This window comes from Heterodontus francisci, chromosome 23 (genome assembly GCF_036365525.1).
Source record: "Heterodontus francisci isolate sHetFra1 chromosome 23, sHetFra1.hap1, whole genome shotgun sequence".
Taxonomy (NCBI): domain Eukaryota; kingdom Metazoa; phylum Chordata; class Chondrichthyes; order Heterodontiformes; family Heterodontidae; genus Heterodontus; species Heterodontus francisci.
In genome coordinates, this window is record NC_090393.1 from 25,316,344 (window position 1) to 25,338,192 (window position 21,849).

Consider the following 21,849-nt stretch of genomic DNA (forward strand, 5'->3'; position numbering starts at 1 on the left):
TAATAATTTTAGACTGCCAAGTTTAAAATTTTTTTTTGATGTATTCAACCACCTTAAACCAATGCTAAGGAAATTATTATCCTGGTTATAAGGAAAGGTTAAAGGAGTAGAGTTTGTATTGTTGTTGGAAGAAGTCAAGCTTGAGGTGATATAATGGATATCAGGGATACATATAAAAATGAAGTTAGGAATAATAAGGGAAGTCAAATATAAAGGAGTTTCCACTTGGTTGCACTTTTTTCAGTGCATTTTGACTAAACCAGTGCAAAAGATCAAGGAATTTTAAGCACAAATTATATTCAGTTTCCACAATCTTTTGCACTAGTTTCGAAACATTGTGCTCAAAACTGACCATGCCCCAGGGTGAATTAATCACCACTGCAATTTGCAACTAATTGCACCTGTTTACAAGGCTGTGAAATTAAGTTTTTATTTTAGGTGCAATGAGACTAATAGACACATTTTAAAAGCTCTTAAATACTTTTTGTTTTAAAGTACTAAGTACCAATGTAACAAATAAAAGCAAAGTACTGCGGATGCTGGAAATCTGAAATAAAAACAAGAAATGCTGGAAATACTCAGCAGGTCTGGCAGCATCTGTGGAGAGAGAAGCAGAGTTAACGTTTCAGGTCAGTGACCCTCCAGTTCTGAAGAAGGGTCACTGACCTGAAATGTTAACTCTGCTTCTCTCTCCACAGATGCTGCCAGACCTGCTGAGTATTTCTAGCATTTCTTGTTTTTATTTAAGTACCAATGTAACTTGTTTTAAAGTACTAAGTACCAATGTAACTAGTAAATGGTTCTGGATAGTGTAGTGTTTGATTGATCTGTGTTTGATTGTATTAGTCTGTCCATTGATCAGCGTTCACTGTGTTCGATTGCTTCAGCCTATGGGTGGAGCTGGAGAATTTGAAACTGAAACCAAAAGAGACAGAGACTGTTCTGAGAAGACATGTACTGAGATCTTGTAAGAGCTGAGATACTTCAAAGTGATGTAAATAAACCAGATGGTGATTTTATACAATTGTGAAATCTGCATTGCTCTAAGATAAATCAGCTATATCCAATATATCCAGCAATCCGCGTAAACATAACAAAAATGTGGTGACGAGGATGGGATCCAAACCCACAAATTGACTCATCGCCATGGATATCAAGTCTAGTCATTGCACGACAAAAAAAAATGGCCAACTTAGACTATGAATTGACCTTAAGACAGTCAATAAAGCCATCATACCAGGCACGTATCCACTTCTACAATTCAAGAACTGTCAGCATCATTTCACAACTCCACAGGCTTCACAAAGCTCGATATGCGACAGAGTTTTCTTTAGATACCTCTAGAAGATATCTTACAGCTTTTCTTACCCATGAAGGTGTGTTTCAGTACCACAGAATGCTATATGGCATCGAGCAGACTCAATGGGCTGAATGGCCTGCTCCTATGTTCCTATATGGACTAAGTTCAGCATCGAGCACATTGCAGAAGATTGTTTCTTCAGTCTCTGTCTCTTTTTGTTTCAGTTTCAAATTCTTCAGCTCTACTCATAGGCTCACGCAATCAAAGTGAATACTGATCAATGGACAGACTAATACAATCAGTTCCAGATCAATCAAACACTACAGATAGCTCTTTTAAAGTCATTTTCAGTTAATTGAAATTGGGTTACTCCAATACTTATTGTTTTGGGATCAACCCATTTTCAGCTATATTAATCAAACCACACCAGGTTATCACTCTTAAAAGATTTCAAGGAATATTTTTAATGTAATTTTACTTTGTAAATTACGTTCTAAAAAGTCACCCAATTGCACTGGTTAATGGCAGAATTTGCATTCAGCTATATGCAAATTATCTTCAGCGGAAACTTGAGGAAGGAAATTTCTCAAAACTGTCGTGATTATGAGCACAATATTTGCCCAGATCGCTGATTGCACCCAAAGTGGAAACTTGAAGCTGTATAAATGGTTCAAGACAATGAAGTGGCCTTCTGGAGAGAAAGAGAGAAGCGATTGGGGGTATATGGTGAGAAGGTTTGTTAGACCTAAAGGCCTTTGTTTCTATTGATGTCCTAGCCAATATTTATCCCTCAATCAACATCATTAAAACAGATTTTCTGATCATTATCGCACTGCTGTGGGAGCTTGCTGTGCGCAAATTGGTTGCTGCATTTCCTACATTACAACAGTGACTATATTTCATTGCAGTACTTCATTGGCTGTAAATGGCTTTGGAATGTCCTACGGTTGTGAACAGTGATATATAAATGGAAGTCTTTTTTATTTAAAATTCTTCTGTTTTTATGAGACACATTGGCAGTGAGTGAGTTAATGTATATTGTGATTAGTGTGAATATTCACCACCCTTCCATCGACACGCACACAAATACACACATACACATACACAAATATACCATGGGCTGTCATTACCTCACCACTCTCTTCTTCTGTGCTGCTTGTCAAACTTTTCCTCCAGGGATAAGAAGGTAGGAATGTCATTTTGGCTCCACTATTAAAGTGCTGAGGTGCTTACAAATTATCAACACTGTTTCCACATTCACTAGTTATGTTTGACCTCCTTGGAGCCAGGAGGATCTTGGGAACAGCTCCTTGCATGCTAATGAATCTGGTAAAAGCTATTTATGTGAACCGAGTGGCGCTTCTCTTTCATTGTGGCTGCTGATTTGAATAATTCAGCACAGTCCGGTCTCTAGGGCACCATTGTCTTCATTGAAAGCAAATCAGCTGCCTGGACGGCCCTGTTAAGAGGCCCCAACCTGCTGCCTCTCCTCTGTAAATCAGGATTAATGAGGCAGCGGGTGGAAGCCCAAAGCCCATTGCAGCTATTGAGGCAGTAAGCAGTCCAACACAGTGCTCCGATGCTGCAGTCTGCCTTTGCTTTCCTTCGGGTGGTCTCTCTTCCTGCTCCAGCCCTCCCTTTGCCAGGTAGAGAATTGTGATAGGCAGCCATTTCCGGCTTCTCACTGAGAAAACTCTAGTCTTCCAACTTCATAAAAATGGTACATTTCCCACATCTTGTTGATCAACATTCCTGGGATCTGTGCAAATTCTTCCTTGTTGGAAGAGCAGCCCGAAGCCTGTGCAAACTGGGATCAACCTCCAGCTCCATATGGTACTCAATCTCACCAACAATTTTGAATTGGATATATTTATTTTTCTCAAGTCCATGCATTTTTTTAAATCTTCAGCCAGTTCTTAATTTATACCTTGCATCTCTTGTGAATATCATTTCTAACATTTTACTTCTCTTTCAAAACAACCTTTGATCGCATCTAATCACACAATGCCAAAATGTGTAAATGGAGGTTTTAATGTGGTAGGATCTTGATGGTTAGAGAAGAGCTTGCCAAAATTGCACAAACTTCTCACAGAATTTACTGCAGTGCAGCCTACTTCCTGTTGATGGTGTGATCCCTGATCCAGATTAACCCTGAGTGTGACACCTTGTTGTGAGTGGGAGGGACAACTTGTGTGCAGCAACACCTCTTAAAGGCTGCAGTCGCTATTTAAAGAGGCAGATTTACTGTTGCCAACCAGAAAACAAGAAATCGCTTCAGGAAGGAGCAGATGTTCCATTCTCCAATCCATGTTTGGTCCAAGTGAGAGTGATCTCTTTGAAACCCCAGGGCACATCTTTTCAGAGGAAATCTGCCAGATGCCCAGCAGGAGGTAAATGTGATCTACAACATCCAGATGGATTGAAGGTAGATGAAGAAAAAAGGTTAACAGCCACAGGAAGGGAAGGCTAGACATCTTTGCTGGTCAGACGGCCAGCCTGTGTGCTTCTGAGATATAGACACCTGGGATCCAGATATGTAGGCCCTGTATTTAAAAAAAAAAGATTGTGATTTAAACACCAAAGTTTCCCTTCTGGGTCTACCAAGCATTCTGGAGAGTAGGTGATAATTTTGGAAGAGTTTAATATCCATGTCTATATTCAATTCTGAATAGCCATTCATGAAAACCAGGGAAGTGTGACAACTTCAGGGTCATCTGCAAGGCAGGTCATAGTGATACAGGTCTTAAGCCCAATTGAGATATCTCTCCTAATGCTAAATCTGCTGCTAGAGACACCTTGATTATCAATCTCTGAGAGACAGTCTGGTTTAAAATGCATGGGGATCAGATACAATAGGCTGAATATTTAATCAGCTCCAGAGGCAGGTCTGGAGCTGGCCGGGTGCAGAAATTCCCACTGCAGGCCAGCATGCTGGTTTGCCCACACATTCCTGCCTCCGGGCCATTTTCCAGGAGGCTGGATCAGGGGTGGAGCCAATTAAGGGACCTATTAAGGCCCCTCTCCCGCATTGACTAGAATTTTCCAGTTGGCAGGCAGGCCCCCTGCAGTGGCAGAAGCACAGCCAGAGAAAGGAGGCAGCCTCCCGGTGGCAGACCAGGGGGCCAGTGCTCTGTTTCATTCCTGCCACACTCCCCCTCCCCCCGGGCAGTGGACTTACAAATAGCCGCCAGATCCCCCTCCATAAGGACAGTCCGGCAGCTGTGACCATTTTTAAGTTGCAAGATTTTCAAAGTTCTGAGGGGGTACCTCCATCCTGAGGCGCCCTCTCTCTCCCTTACCTGCTTCGGCAGGCTGCAGCTCCTTCAGTGCTCCAGTTGGCACTCCAGCATCCGAAGCCTGCCCACCATCCTTAATTGGGCAACGAGTGTGCTCTCTGGCCATTTACTGACCTTTCAATCGAAAATAGGGGCGTGCGTGTCATGATCGGACTCAAAAATTATCCTGACTTTGGGGTCCCGACACCAGAGCAATAATTCAGGCCAGTGAGTAATTATGCAAGGTTTTGTTGCCCTCATTCTTCTCCAGAACATCCCAAAAAAGTGTTCATCATCAGGTACAGGGCTGGTGTCGACATGGATGAGGCTATTAATTATCCTGTTGATGGCACAGGCAGCCCCCTCCTGCCAACCCTTCAAATTATATTGGATGCACCAGAAAGTGAACAAGACCAGATAGCCACGTCAGTAATGGATGTGGAGTAGCCAGTGGCTGGGCCATCCCATGGCCCAATACAAGGAGGTAGAGGGTCACCTCAATCCCAGGAGGCTCCCATAGACAGGCAGAAGCCTGCCACCTCACTTCCTGCTGCCAATGGGAAAGCAACTTGTAGGCACAGAGAGATAGATTCTTGACCATATACAACAAACAGGGGTCGGAACTGGGCAAGGGCCCAAACTGATTTCTACCCCTCACTGTCACAGAGGGGAAGTACTGGTATTAAAAAAACACTAGCCACAAGCACACAACTCACAGAAAGGAGATTACATTTTATATCAACTGCATTAAGAAAATTTTCTTGTCAGATTGCAAAATGAGGCAACCAAAACTCTTGGTTTGAAAAAAAACTGACCAAAGGTTGTGTGAAACTTACATCTGGCACAAGGCTAAGAATAAACTTCACTTTTGGATCCGCATTCTTCAAAGCAGGCAGTGCCCCTTTAAATATCCACCTACTGACAGCCAGAATGTGCTTAACCCCCCCCACCCCCCAACCCTCCCTCTGCTAATGCCTGTATTATACAGACAGTATATTCCTATTACGATTCACAGGAAATTATGCATGTAACCATAAAAATCTAAATACAATATATTACATTAAAATGAAGCACTTGCCTGTTTTAAAAAAAAACGCTTAAGGTTCCCATTAAAGTCTAAGAGGCGGAGAATTGGTCAAGATCTGGTGAAACGGATTATTGTTGAATTTTCTGACTTCCCAGCAAGCATTCTGCTGTCGCACACTCAGCAATGTGACTGGAAAATCTCCCCTCAAATCTCCAGTAAACAATTAAATCTTATGTATTCAAATTGCTGCATCTTATTTCCAAACAAAATAAAATTCTCTCTGGAGTGGGGCGGGCGGGGGAGTGGGTTTGGGGACGGGTGGCTTTTGACCTCTAAGACCAGAGTCACAATCCTGCCCAGACTGACGAGAGATTTTTTTCTCTCTGCGGCTTGTATTTAAAAAGGAAAATAATCCTAAATACTTTAAAACAAGTAAGGTTATTTCAGCAATACAAAACAAAATTCTGGGGATGCTGGAAATCTGAAATAAAAGCTGAAAATGTCACAAATGTTCAGCAGGTCTGACAGCATCTGCGGAGAGAGAATCAGTGTTAATGGGCTGGGTTTTGTAGAGGGGGCAGAAGTCCCGCCGTTGGAGCTGAAAGTGGGAGGTGACCCCATATTGCTAGTGGCAGCCAATTAACAGGCCGCCACCTGGGCCACCATCCAATTAAGGACAGTAGCCCCCAAGGGCTGCTGGCCCAATCAAAGCGCTGGCAGCTGAGCAGCCTCAGCAGCGCCACCGCCAGAGATGGTCATTGCTGAGGCTGCAGCTGCAGGGAGAGGGGGTCTCAATGACTGGTCGCCCTCAAAGAAAAGTGTGGTTGGCAGGCCCTGGAGATCGGAGTGAAGGGGTGGGTCGTGGAGCACTACGGCCCTCCATGGGCCATGGAGTGCTCATATAGGAGGGTCCCCGTCTGGAACCTGCTGGGAGCCAGCCAGGTTTCACTGGGTGGTCTCCCCACACAGAGGCGGGAGGTGGCCCTTAATTATCCCCTTAATTGGCTCAATTGACATCTCTGCCAGTGGCTAATCGCCCCTGGCAGAATGGCATAGTGGCTGGATGACATCGGGCAACCCGTCCAGCGTCTGCCTGTGCCAATTTGCCAGCCTTCCTACCTCCCAGTCCATCACCAAAGGGCCTGGAAAATTCTCTCTCCACAGATGCTGCCAGACCTGCTAAGCATTTCCAGCATTCTTTGTTTTTATTTGAGTTTATTTCAGGATCTGTTACCACATGCGGTGCTCAGTCATATTCCTGATATTGTGCACACACAGTCTTGTAGTGAGCTTTAGTATAGACAAAGTCAGCACATAACTCTGCTAGGATGTGGTAGGATGGCAATTTGTGACTGTAATTCTATACGTTGTGAGTTGACATTTTTTAGTTGTGCTGGGTGGAGGTTGAATGGTTTTCCTTGGAAAGCGGAGGGAGAATCATCCCAGGCTACTCTTGAGCACTATTAGCCTGATGGATTCCAAGCAGCATCGAGGTCGGGATTGGAATAAGATCACAAAGAGAGTGGTTAGTTGTGATACTAAACAGATGTGATATTCCGAACTGCCATGTTGTTAAATATTTTAATGTAATCGTTTGGAGCTTGGGCAATGAGCTGTGTTGTAAATGCATGTAGTTAGGCACTCAACACCAAGAACAGCGGCGTATATTATTATAGCACCTTTAATGTAGTAAAGCAGCCTAATGCATTTCACAAAGGTGTAATCAAAAATTGGATGCTCAGCCAAATAATCAGGAGGGGTGACCAAAAGCTTAGTCAAGGATGTGGGTTTTAAGAGGGTCTTAAAGGAGGAGAGGGAGGTGGAGAGGCATAGGGGTTAGCAAGTGGTATTCAAACTGTAAGCTGCATTGAGACTTCCCTTGTGAATCAAACTTGATATGTTTAAATACTGCAGAGTCAGTACAGTTGGTAGGGAATTGGAAATAGCAACAGCAGTTTTGTTAGATCAGTTCCACAGATCCTGAGCACGTGGGAGTGGGAGAGGCAGTAGAAAAAGGAGAACAAGCAGGAATCAGAGTGGGGCATTTTACAGTGCTTCAGTCAAATCCACATCCCAGCAATAGATCATAGACTGTTCCACAAGTTAACAACTTAGTTACTCTTTACGCCATGCTTAACTTGAGATTGTATTCCGCCTCTGCTTAGTTCAGTACTAAGACTTTGACCACATCTATTCCACTCATTCACATCATGTTTTAAAAATTATGTCCCTTGTTATGGACAGGTGGGAAATGATAGGGATGGTTTCACTTTTTCACCTTTCAACTGACCGAAGACAGCAGGCAGGATTTTATAGGGGCCTTGACATCAGGATCCATGACGGGGGGGCAGGGGGGTGCATGAAGATTGCCAGGGTTGAAGCCTCGTGTCGGCCTTCCTGCCGCTCGGCGATGGGACCTCAATTTAAATATTTAAATAAATTAACTTACCTGCATTAATGAAGTGCCTGTCGCCTCCTGATGTACTGCTGCGATCTTCGAGATGGCAGCTGGCACTGACAGGCCTTTGGATCCCGTCCGAGGCAATGAGGCGCAACACCTGTTGGGAGGGGGGAGGAGGTCAGTTTATCAGTGAGGGAGGGGGGGAACGGGGTCAAACTTACTTGACTGGTTTAGTTAGTAATGGGAAAGGGTAAAGTTAAAAGTTTCTGACCTTTGCATGGGGGGGGGTGGGGTGCGGGGTGGGATGGTCAGGTACAGAAGGTGAATACTTTGCGTGGGCGGAGAGGACAGGGGATAAAATGTAAATTTATTGGGAAGATGGGAGAGGGGCTGGGGACATTTATTCGATTATTTATAATAAATTTTAAAATAACATCTGTTTAAATATTTAAAGTAAATGTAAGGGCTGGAAGCCCTTTAAAAATGGCTCCATGCCTGCGCAGTGGCACCGGAGGCCGTTGCCGGGGACAGCTTGCCTGCCCCCTCCACGTAATCTTGTGGGGTGAGGGGGGCGGTCTGCCCCAGCCATGTTAATGAGCCGCCACATATAAGATCACAGCAGCTCCGCGGAGTGAAAGCCACGCGTACGAGCCGCCATCCTTTATGGCTGCTGCTGCTGTACTCAGTGGCAGTAACATCGGATCCAGCCCAGTGTGTTTATTTGAAATAACAGGTTTTCTTGTAAGTTTAAAGAAAGATAAATGTTTACTAAACAATACCCCAAAATATTCGCAACTTCACCTGCTCTCACATGCATACAAAGACACACACACACGAACACACACATACAAGAAAAGATAGAAAGTAGAAGGTAACATGCACTTAGATCTGATGGTTTCTAAAAGAGTTCACTGTAAACCTTGTGTTCTTCCCCAGTTGGGGGGGGGGGGGGGGGGTGGGGGTGGGGCAGGGGCGGTCGTGCGGGTGGTGATGATTTAACAATGGTGCAGGCCTGTTTTCTTTTTTTCCTGATTCACTGAAGACAAAATCTGGAGGGCAAAGGCATTGTTGCAGACGTCATTTTGTTGTACCTCATTCACAGTTCAATGTCGAAAACCCTGGTACAATTTTTCAGGTATGGAGTTCAAGGCCACTTCCAGTCACTGCCTACTTGTAGTTTAAAGATGGTGTTCTTAAGCAGGGTCCTTCTTCTTCTACTGGAGCAGATGGAATCTCTCTCTCTAGTTCTCTGCCTTTGTCTGCCCTGCTTGTTATCAGACCCCTGTTTTCTCTTTACCATTTTCCTCATAAAGGGAGTCTGATGGTGGGGCCATTGTTAGACAATGGTGTCTAGGTGTCACCCATCTTCATTCCATTTTGATAAAGTGGAGTTTTTTCACACCCATTCATTTGAGTTTGAATTTGGAGACGCCATGCCTGCCATGCCATTGTTAACCCAGCTTGTTGAGGAGAGGTAGCCATTAACACAGAATGGTCCATTTATATTTTAATGCCTTCTCCAAGGCTGGTTCAGGCATGAAGATTGGCTCAGGGTTCTTGTAGTTTCCATGTGTATTGGCAGTACAGGATAAGATCACCTGATCTCTCCACTCCATCTTGTTTTTCATGAAAAGTGCCCATTTTGGGTTTGTTTTATAAGTTCATAATTTCTCCATGCATGAGCATATAGCCCTCTACTTGGCTTTTTCTTTCCACTGAGTACAGACCTGGTCTCACTGAAAAAAAAACAATCAGTAAGAGTCAGGTTCCTCAAACTCTGTTCATATTTCACTGATTAAGATCTGGTGCTGCTCTTGATGTGCCGAGTTTCCAGATAACCACCAAAATCCTGATCCTACAGTCCCAAAAAAACAGGAATTGACCCTGATCTGAAACTGTAAATACCAGTGGTGAACAGAGAAAGAGGATTGAGAAACCTAATGGACCAGCGCCTCAGACTAGATGCTTAAGAATGACTTCAAGTGCATTTTGGCACTGTGGTTGAGCAGCATGGGGTTCTTAATGCAAAAAGAAATCTGAATAAGCCCCCCCAACAAACAATGATGTTACCATCACAAATTGATGACAGTTTGCCTGCAACACAATGAAACAATGTTCTAATTGTGTCACTCAATAGCACTTCTGGCAGCACATCAATATTGCATGTATATAAAAAAAGTCAGCACATAAGAAGGGTGACTGCGTGATTGAACTGTGAGGAGATTTTGGGACTTGACTTTTCAAAGTTTTAGAAAGACATGAAAGGACGCTTAATAAGGAGTTCAATTCCTTTTCATCTCACCTGGTGAAAGTCAATAGAGAATGGAACAAAGATTTCACTTTCATTCTTTGTACTTCTCCTCACAAGGTCTTATACTGTTGAGTTTATCCACAAACTAAGCAGGTTTTATGGACAGAGTATTTTCTGTAACAATGTGAGCCTTCAGAAACAAACACACCTCAACTGTAACAATCCCTGACATAACTCAGAGTTATAATGAGAGGTCTGGGTATGTTTCAGTGTTACAGTGAGTTTTGAGGGCACATCACAAAGTGTCACTGTCTCATATACTTCACACTTCTCACTGTAGTGCTCTCTCATAACCCCACAACCCTCTCTGTGATTTTTAGAATTAGAACATTACAGCGCAGTACAGGCCCTTCGGCCCTCGATGTTGCGCCGACCTGTGAAACCATCTGACCTACACTATTCCATTTTCATCCATATGTCTATCCAATGACCACTTAAATGCCCTTAAAGTTGGCGAGTCTACTACTGTTGCAGGCAGGGCGTTCCACGCCCCTACTACTCTCTGAGTAAAGAAACTACCTCTAACATCTGTCCTATATCTATCACCCCTCAACTTAAAGCTATGTCCCCTCGTGTTTGCCATCACCATCTGAGGAAAAAGACTCTCACTATCCACCCTATCTAACCCTCTGATTATCTTATATGTCTCTATGAAGTCACCTCTCCTCCTCCTTCTCTCCAACGAAAACAACCTCAAGTCCCTCAGCCTTTCCTCGTAAGACCTTCCCTCCATACCAGGCAACATCCTAGTAAATCTCCTCTGCACCCTTTCCAAAGCTTCCACATCCTTCCTATAATGCGGTGACCAGAACTGCACGCAATACTCCAGGTGCGGCCTCACCAGAGTTTTGTACAGCTGCAGCATGACCTCGTGGCTCCGAAACTCGATCCCCCTACTAATAAAAGCTAACACACCATATGCCTTCTTAACAGCCCTATTAACCTGGGTAGCAACTTTCAGGGATTTATGTACCTGGACACCAAGATCTCTCTGCTCATCTACACTACCAAGAATCTTCCCATTAGCCCAGTACTCTGCAGTCCTGTTACTCCTTCCAAAGTGAATCACCTCACACTTTTCCACATTAAACTCCATTTGCCATCTCTCAGCCCAGCTCTGCAGCCTATCTATGTGCCTCTGTACCCTACAACATCCTTCGACAGTATCCACAACTCCACCGACCTTCGTGTCATCCGCAAATTTACTAACCCACCCTTCTACACCCTCTTCCAGGTCATTTATGAAAATGACAAACAGCAGTGGCCCCAAAACAGATCCTTGCGGTACACCACTAGTAACTAAACTCCAGGATGAACATTTGCCATCAACCACCACCCTCTGTCTTCTTTCAGCTGGCCAATTTCTGATCCAAAGCTCTAAATCACCTTCAACCCCATACTTCCGTATTTTCTGCAATAGCCTACCGTGGGGAACCTTATCAAACGCCTTACTGAAATCCATATACACCACATCCACTGCTTTACCCTCATCCACCTGTTTGGTCACCTTCTCGAAAAACTCAATAAGGTTTGTGAGGCACGACCTACCCGTCACAAAACCGTGCTGACTATCGCTAATGAACTTATTCTTTTCAAGATGATTATAAATCCTATCTCTTATAACCTTTTCCAACATTTTACCCACAACCGAAGTAAGGCTCACAGGTCTATAATTACCAGGGCTGTCTCTACTCCCCTTCTTGAACAAGGGGACAACATTTGCTATCCTCCAGTCTTCCGGCACTATTCCTGTCGACAATGACGACATAAAGATCAAGGACAAAGGCTCTGCAATCTCCTCCCTGGCTTCCCAGAGAATCCTAGGATAAATCCCATCTGGCCCAGGCGACTTATCTATTTTCACACTTTCCAAAATTGCTAACACCTCCTCCTTGTGAACCTCAATCCCATCTAGCCTAGTAGTCTGAATCTCAGTATTCTCCTCGACAACATTTTCTTTCTCTACTGTAACTACTGACGAAAAATATTCATTTAACGCTTCCCCTATCTCCTCTGATTCCACACACAACTTCCCACTACTATCCTTGATTGGCCCTAATCTAACTCTAGTCATTCTTTTATTCCTGATATACCTATAGAAAGCCTTAGGGTTTTCCCTGATCCTATCCGCCAATGACTTCTCGTGTCCTCTCCTTGCTCTTCTTAGCTCTCCCTTTAGATCCTTCCTGGCTAGCTTGTAACTCTCAAGCGCCCTAACTGAGCCTTCACGTCTCATCCTAACATAAGCCTTCTTCTTCCTCTTGACAAGCGCTTCAACTTCTTTAGTAAACCACGGCTCCCTCGCTCGACAACTTCCTCCCTGCCTCACAGGTACATACTTATCAAGGATACGCAGTAGCTGCTCCTTGAATAAGCTCCACATTTCGATTGTGCCCATCCCCTGCAGTTTCCTTCCCCATCCTACACATCCTAAATCTTGCCTAATCGCATCATAATTTCCTTTCCCCCAGCTATAATTCTTGCCCTGCGGTATATACCTGTCCCTGCCCATCGCTAAGCTAAACCTAACCGAATTGTGATCACTATCACCAAAGTGCTCACCGACATCTAAATCTAACACCTGGCCAGGTTCATTACCCAGTACCAAATCCAATGTGGCATCGCCCCTGGTTGGCCTGTCTACATACTGTGTCAGAAAACCCTCCTGCACACACTGGACAAAAACTGACCCATCTAAAGTACTCGAACTATAGTATTTCCAGTCAATATTTGGAAAGTTAAAGTCCCCCATAACAACTACCCTGTTACTCTCGCTCCTGTCGAGAATCATCTTCGCTATCCTTTCCTCTACATCTCTGGAACTATTCAGAGGTCTATAGAAAACTCCCAACAGGGTGACCTCTCCTCTCCTGTTTCTAACCTCGGCCCATACTACCTCAGTAGACGAGTCCTCAAACGTCCTTTCTGCCGCTGTAATACTCTCCTTGATTAACAATGCCACACCCCCCCCTCTTTTACCATCTTCTCTGTTCTTACTGAAACATCTAAATCCCGGAACCTGCAACATCCATTCCTGCCCCTGCTCTACCCATGTCTCCGAAATGGCCACAACATCGAGATCCCAGGTACCAACCCATGCTGCAAGCTCATCCACCTTATTCAGGATGCTCCTGGCGTTGAAGTAGACACACTTTAAACCAAGTTCTTGCTTGCCAGTGCCCTCTTGCGTCCTTGTAACCTTATCCCTGACCTCACTACTCTCAACATCCTGTACACTGGAACTACAATTTAGGTTCCCATTCCCCTGCTGAATTAGTTTAAACCCCCCCGAAGAGCACTAGCAAATCTCCCCCCCAGGATATTGGTACCCCTCTGGTTCAGGTGAAGACCATCCTGTTTGTAGAGGTCCCACCTACCCCATAAAGAGCCCCAATTATCCAGGAAACCAAAGCCCTCCCTCCTACACCATCCCTGCTGCCACGTATTTAACTCCTCTCTCTCCCTATTCCTCGCTTCGCTAGCACGTGGCACGGGCAACAACCCAGAGATAACAACTCTGTTTGTTCTCGCTCTAAGCTTCCACCCTAGCTCCCTGAATTTCTGCCTTAAATCCCCATCTCTCTTCCTACCTGATGTTCTGATATACTCCACACTCCTCCCTGCAATACTCTCCATTTGCCCACACTCTTCCCTGTAATATTCTCTGACACTCTCCATTTGCGAATACATCCCACATTGTTCCCTGCAGCTTTCCATGTCGTCATCTGATACACCCCACACCCTCCCTGTGACACTTTCCAATATAACTCACCACCTTCACTGTAACACTCTCTTATATACTCTGCATTACTGTCTTCAATACTTGCTAATATACATCACACCCCGTGCAACGGCAATGTCTGATACATCTCACACCCTTCCCTATAATATTCTCTGATATATGCCCACCGCTCACCGTACACCGTCTGATTTACACTCAGACTTCAGTGTAACACTTTGAAATGCTGCCTATTCTCCACTTGTAACATTCTCTGTTATAACCCTGCCATCCACAGTAGCATTCACTGATATAACCCAAACTGCTCCTTGCCATATTCTGAATACCCCACAAATCTCATGCTAGCACTCTCTGATGAATCTCACACTCCTCCCTCTAATGCTGTCTGAGATGTTGATAGGGTGAGATGTAGTAAGGTGGGAGGACACTTGTCTGGAGCATAAAAAACAGTCTAGATCTGATGGGCTGAATGACCTGTTACTGTGCTATAAATTATATGTAACTCTATGATATAACCTATATCTTCACTGTCATACATTCTGGTATACCTGATACCCCTCATTATAACAGGTTTTGATAAATGCCACACCCCTAATTGTAATCACCTCTGATATACCCTATATCCTTTACTGTAACACTCTTTGATTTGCCCCATATTACCCACTGTAATACTCTTGATATGTCCTATACCACTTATTTTAAGTCTCTCTGATATACAACAATTTGCATTTATATGGCATCTTTAACATAGTAAAACATCCTAAGGAGCTTTGCAGGAGCATAATTGGACAACAATTGATGCCAAACCAAAGAAGGAATTAGGACTGGTGATCAAAAGCTTGGTCAAAGAGGTAGGTTTTAAGAAATATCTTAAAAGGGAAGAGGTGGGAGGGTGGAGAGGTTTCAGGAGGGAATTCCAGAGCTTGTGGCCTAAACAGCTGAAGGCATGGCTGCCAGTGGTGGACCGATTAAAATCAGGGATGCACAAAAGGCCAGAATCTGAGGAGTGCAGAGATCTCGGAGGAGTGGAGTGCTGGAGAATGTTACGGAGATATGGAGGGGCGAGGCCATGGAGGGTCTTGAAAACAAGAATGAGAATTTTTAAATCGAGGTGTTGCCAGGCCAAGAGCCAGCAGGCATAGGTGTGATGGATGAATGGGACTTGGTGTGAGTTCGGATACGGGCAGCAGTGTTTTGGATGAGTTCAAATTTATGGAGGGTGCAAATTGGGAGGCTGGACAGGACAGCACTGAAATAGGCAACTGGAGGTAAATAAAACATAAATTCAGCAGATATTAGGCTGAGATAGCTGTGGAGATGGGCAATATTTTGGAGGTGGAAGTTGGAGAAGTTGCTGATAGACAGGATAAGGGATGACAGTTCATCTCAGGGTTAGTCAGGATATTGAAGTCGTAAACAGTCTAGTTCAGTCTGAGACAGTGGCCTGGGATAGGGATTGAATTGGTGATGAGGGAACAGAGTTTAAAATGGGCACCAAAAACAATGTCTTTGATCTTCCCAATGTTTAACTGGTGCAAATTGTCACTCATCCAGGATTGCATGTCAGACAAACAGGCTGACAACAAAGGGGCAGTAAAAGGATCAAGAGAGCTGGTGGTGAGGTAGAGCTGGGCATTGTCAGCATACATGTGGAATGTGGCATCATGTCTTTGGATGGTGTTACCGAGGGACAGCATGTAGATACGAAATAGGAAGGGGCCAAGGATAGATTCTTGGGAAATTCCTAACATAACAGTGATGGGTCAGGAAGATAAACTATTTCAGGAGACAGTCTGGCTGTGACTGATAGGAATGAGCGGTCAGCGTCGATGAGTGAGTTCTGCAGAAAATTCCTGTTAGTTCTGTGAAACGGCCCTGAGGAGGTCAATGGGAAATATTCCACTCCCTCTCAATAGGACAGTTCCATCCCCTTACAAAACCCAATGGAACAGTTTCACACTTCACACCGACACTGCCCAAGAGGCTGAATGATAAACTTTCATTCCCTCTTACAGACCAGGCCCGTAGAACTCAATGAGATATTTTTATATTCTGCTACAGACCTGTTGTTATAGATGGGTGAAGTTCATTGTTCTCCAGCGCTAACAGGACATCTTATTTCTAACAATGATCGGCATTGGTGATTGTACTGGTATTTATGTTGCATGAATAATTGAATAAAGCAACCATTTACTCCTTTGTGTATCTGTCCTTATTTACAAGGTTTGTTTGTTTGGAGTGTGGCCTGTGGCAACTCTCTCTCATTCACGTCTTTCCATTTCCATGAAAGTCTGGTGTCTCCTTTTGGTACTAGCTGAAGCAAACATGGTTTTGGGTTGGTAACCAACCAGCCATGAAGCTGTCTCCTATTTTATTGTGAAGCGCATTGGGGCCTAGCTGTGTGGTACCAGTGTGTTTCCAGTGGCAGCTTCTGGGCATGAAAACAGTCGTAAAGAATCATCAAATGGTTAATTTCCAGTGTCAGCAAAAAGTGATGTTGAGATACCCGCCATCATTTTCAGACAGTGCTAAATGACAGGTTGAGGTGGCACATAAGTGCAATTGTCACAGGCAGATATCTTGGAATCACTCACAGGCATCTTTAAATGAATTTCAGACACAGCATCTCTAAGTGACAATTTAACTCATCTGGCATGTCAAAGTGACATGTAGCGATATCTGAGAGTCATTTTCAAATTTCTGGGAATAAATATCTTTCAATACAGAACTTTCAATGGAAAACTGTGCCACATTTCAAACTACTTTCAAACAGATCAGCAGAACTCCTGTGACTTAAGAGCCTCAGGCCTTCATTTAGATATTTCCTAGTATTTCCAGCAATGGTCTTTTTATTCTGGGAATGATGCTGATAACTATGATGAGGCAATTCAATACACTTCACCAGACAATGTATAAAGCTGACAGAGAGCAGATTCAGGATATGTATGACGCCAGAACCTTTCCCATTTACTCCCTTTGTATAAAACCCAAACACACCAAACTGTTTCTCATTGTATAGAATTTAGTAGACCAACCCCTTTGCCATTTACCACCCTTGTATAGGATCCCAATGGATCAAATTCCTTCCATTCACTTCCATTATATAGAATCTCAGAAAGATTCCCATTCCCATTCATTCCTATTATATAAAATCTCAATCTCAACACACTACCTATTGACTCTCTTCTGCACAGATTCCTGATCTTTTTCCCAGTCACTGGCAGTTCTGGGCTTCATCCAGTGAATATTGTCTAATGATGGATGCCAGTATCCTCTCACATTAAAGCCCTCCTGTAAGCAATGTTACTCCATGCAATGAGGTGTTCATTTAGGTTCGAGTGCATCCTGTGCAGTTTCAAAGACAAAGCTACAAATACTCCGCATTCCATTGTATAAATCTGGGTGTACCCAGAAGTGAACCATTTCAAATTAATTCATGGAGATTAAGACCCCGGAGCTCAAATGTGCACCCAGTTGACAATAACTGGCTACCTAATTAACTGTTTACTCCCCAGCAGTATTTCTGCCTGGATTTTCTGATTCCTACAATGTATCATCAAGTGTCCTGCCAACATTAAGGTCATGAACAAAACTTTCTCCAGATTTTCTCCTCTCTTTTGAATTCATTGACACTAACTGGAGCACAGTTCCACTGATGGCAGCCTTCCTAAACATGGGCCAAATGACCATTCCGCATGTTTGAGCAGAGACGGCATTCTATTGAACCATGGGAAGCAGCACAGCCTAGTTTAATCCTACCTTCAATGGTCTACCCCTTTTTACCTTGCAGCCGGCCACACTGGATAACAATCAGGAGGAGAACTCTAGTTAATTTTTATCTCCATTCTAGGCTGGGGCACTAAGGTCGCAAGTAGCATCTCTATCAACACCCTGAACGAGACCAGTTAGTTTATCACAGAAACGGATGCTGGGACACCTCCCGGCCTGCATAGCTTAGTACTATGCTGCCAAAACATTTAATGACCCATTGGGAGCAGCATCTCATTCCAATCACCAGCAGTGGAGTGTACTTAAGATGTTAGGAAGTTCAAATCCAGATGTAATTGTTATCATTTTATTGTGTGCTTGTAGGCGAGGAGAGAATTCCACTGAGTACTGGAATCAATCCAACAATAGCGTCAGGGAATCGTGTGATGGTTGCTTTGGACTATGTGATTGGCAGAGGGTCAAATTATGGACAAATGTTTAATTTGCTGAAACTTTTTCTCAGACGAGTACAGACTCATTTCCAGCTGCGGAGCTAATTATTTGACTGCCTTCCCCAAGCTGACAAGTTATGTGTTAGCGATTACAGAAAAACGTTAAATGACAAGGGGCTGTTTGAATCATTCAAGTGCAATTAAGGACAATAATTCTGTATTAAAACACAACACAGATGAAATAATGTTGCAAAAATGGGAGCCAAATCATTCACCAATTTCATTATTTTCTATTAATTGTGGGCTTTCATCATGCTTCCCTTTTAAGGCAAACATGGTTTTTGCACAGTGCTCGGGTAATGGCCTGGGGCTTTTCAGGATTGCATTGAATAATTACATAGGGTTTACACCTTGTCATTACTCAAATAAGTCAAACACAATTACTATAAATCCAATTTCCTTGTCAGATTAGGAGTAATTTAAAATTATTAGCATTTTCATAATAGTACAAATAGTTTTGTGTTTGTTCCCTGGACTATTCGTGCTGTCATCTTCGAGGAATAATTAAAAATGATGGCGTGCGGGTGTGTATCAAACCTACAATTTAAAAGCTTTTGCTCCTATCAGATATTGCCCCTTCTTCCTTTATTGTAAAATGTACACAGGGCCCAGTAAATGAGGTCTGGGAACTGCAGTAGGGACTCTACATTTGACCTGGCAAATCCTGGGTACTGAGTGGAATGGCCGATCAGTGTTACTGTTCTGGCTCACTATCTATCCAGTGGGCCCCTGCTAGTCAGTACATGTCTGTAGACTCAGGTGTGGACTGGATTGAGCTTTATATTCTGTCTGATTGAATAACTTGCAGACTCTCTGTCCTGGCCTATACATGATGAATAGTCAATTGAATGAGTTAGCAGTGAGCTGTCATCACCTGCTTAGCTGTACGCCATGACCCTCGTGAAACAAGGAGAAAAAATTGGGATACGAATATGGGAGACCATGAGGGACAGTTCCTTCAATGTACAATGATTGTTCTTCTTCAAATGGCCTAGTGGTGTTCATGATAAAGAACAGTTTCTTAAAGAAAGCTACTGATGGTTTTAGTTCTAGGAGTGGAAAGAAAATTGGATACAGGAAACATTTATTAAAACCATAATATGAACAACATATTATCCATGGATCTACCACTGACATTTCTGGCTGATGACAGGAGGTGATTGAGACTTCCTTCGGTAGGGTATCTTTCGAATATCTGTTGTTTAGCGGCTGAGATTTGGAACACATTGTATAGTTAAATCTGTGTCCTGAACCTTCATCCTACTATTCCTACTATTCCTCCTTCTATGCCAGTGTCAAACATCATGGGCCACCAAGGGGGAGTTAAAACTCTGGATCAGTTATAATTCCTCATGTCCTGTGTCCATGAATACGCTAAAGGTTGAATCCATCTCACATTTGGATCACCTCCACATGGCAACGGCTGTAGCTAAACAGTGCATTTTGAATAGTGTCCAAAGCAACTTACAGCATCTTTTCCAAGTCTTACAAAGAATGAAAATACCATCTCAAATTGCAAACATTTGCCATCTCCTTGTTAATGTGATAGGACTGTGTGTTTAAAGAGAAAGGAAATGTGGTCAGAGAAGAAAAGCCAAGAGCAGCTCATTGACCGCAGGTGGTACTTTGTATGTATCAATATTATAAATAAGATGAATTACATACATTAAGGTAAAACAGATTAGATTTTTGTCTCCAACATTTACCTTGAGAACTGTTTCTTCCACGTACTTCACTTACTCTACAACAAGACCTTTTGTCACATTAAGGTGCTATCACTGTGCAATGCATTTTTTTATCTGTTGCAACATCAGGACCTAATTTTAATCAGCACTCGACAACAACAATTTATATTTATAGAGCACCTTCAACATAATAAAATGTCCCATGGCGCTTACAGGAACGTTATAAAAGAAAGTACGCACCCAGCCACAAAAGGAGATACTAGGTCAGATAACCAAAAACTTGGTCAAAGAAATAGGTTTTAAGGAGTATCTTAAAGGAGGAAAGCGAGGCAGAAAGGTGTAGGGAGGATATTCCAAAGCTTGGGGCTGAGGCAACCGAAGGTGCGGCCACCAATTGTGCAGTGATTAAATTCAGAGATGCACAACAGGCCAGAATTAGAGGAGTGCAGATATCTTGGAGGGTTGTGGGGCTGAAGGAGATTACAAAGATAGGGAGATTCCGGATCATGGAGAGATTTGAAAATAAAGATGAGAATTTTAAATGCTTGACTGGGAGCCAATGTAGGTCAGCGAGCACAGGGGTGACAGGAACAGGACTTGGTGCAAGTTAAGACATATGCAGCAGAGTTTAAGCGTTTCAGCAGCAGATGAGCTGAGACAGGGGAGATGTTAGTTGATGCTACAGAGGTGGAAATAGGCAGTCTTACTGATGGTATGAATATGAGGTCAGAAACTCATCTTGGAGTCAAATGTGACACCGAGGTTGTGAACTGACTGGTTGAATCTCAGACTGTTGCCAGAGAGACGAATGGAGTCAGTAGCTGGGTAAGAGAGTTTGGAGCAGTAATCGAAAACAAGTCGAGAGATGTGATGGTGAGGTAGAGCTGAGTGTTGTCAGCATACATGTAAAAACTAACGCCATGCTTTTGAATGATGTTGCCAAGAGGCAGCACGTAGACAAGAAATAGGAGGGGGCCAAGGGTAGATCCTTGGGGGACAGCAGATGTAATGGTTTGGGAGCAGGAAGAGAAGCCATTGCAAGTGATTCTCTGGCTATGATTAGATAGATAAGAATGAAACCAGGTGAGAGCAGTTCCACACAGCTGGAAGACAGTGCAGAGGCATTGGAGGAGGATAGTGTGGTCAACCATATCAAAGGCTGCAGACAGATTGAGAAGGATGAGAAGAGTCAGTTTACCTTTGTCACAGTCACATAGGATGTCACTTGTGACCTTGATAAGCACTGTTTCGGTATTGTGACAAGGGCAGAAACTTGATTGGAGAGATTCAAACATGGAGTTCCAGGAAAGATGGGAACAGATTTGGGAGGTGACAACACATTCAAGGACTTTGGAGAGGAAATGGAGGTTGGAGATGGGACTGTAGTTTGTAAGAACAGTGGGGTCAAGAGATAGAAATTATAGTCAGTGATATTGGGCTGAATTTTCACCACGGAGGTGGCAAACAGCAGCAGGGTTTGTTTTCAGGTCCTGGACCTGCCTCTGGTGGGAAACTGATTAAAGTTCAGATTTTCACATAGGGTAGCCCTTAATTGATACTGCTCAATTTGAGCCAGTGGGGGCGGGAACGGAGGTGGGTCAGATGAAGTGGGGGACTCATTTAGACTCCCCACAGCCTGACGCTGCTGGTCGTCCTAAAGGAGAAATCAGCTGAGGGTGCCAAAGCCTTCCACGGCACCAGAGGGAAGCGAGATGTCATAGGAGAGCCGGAGGCCTGGTACTCAGGGCAGGTCTGCCGCTCGCTTCATCAATGCTGACCTGGATCTGATGTTGGAGGCTGTGAGGGAGAGGAGGGTGGTCTTCTTCCTGGATGGTGGCAGGAGGAGGTCACCACATCACATAGAGAACTAAGTGGATCACTGGGGTGTGGT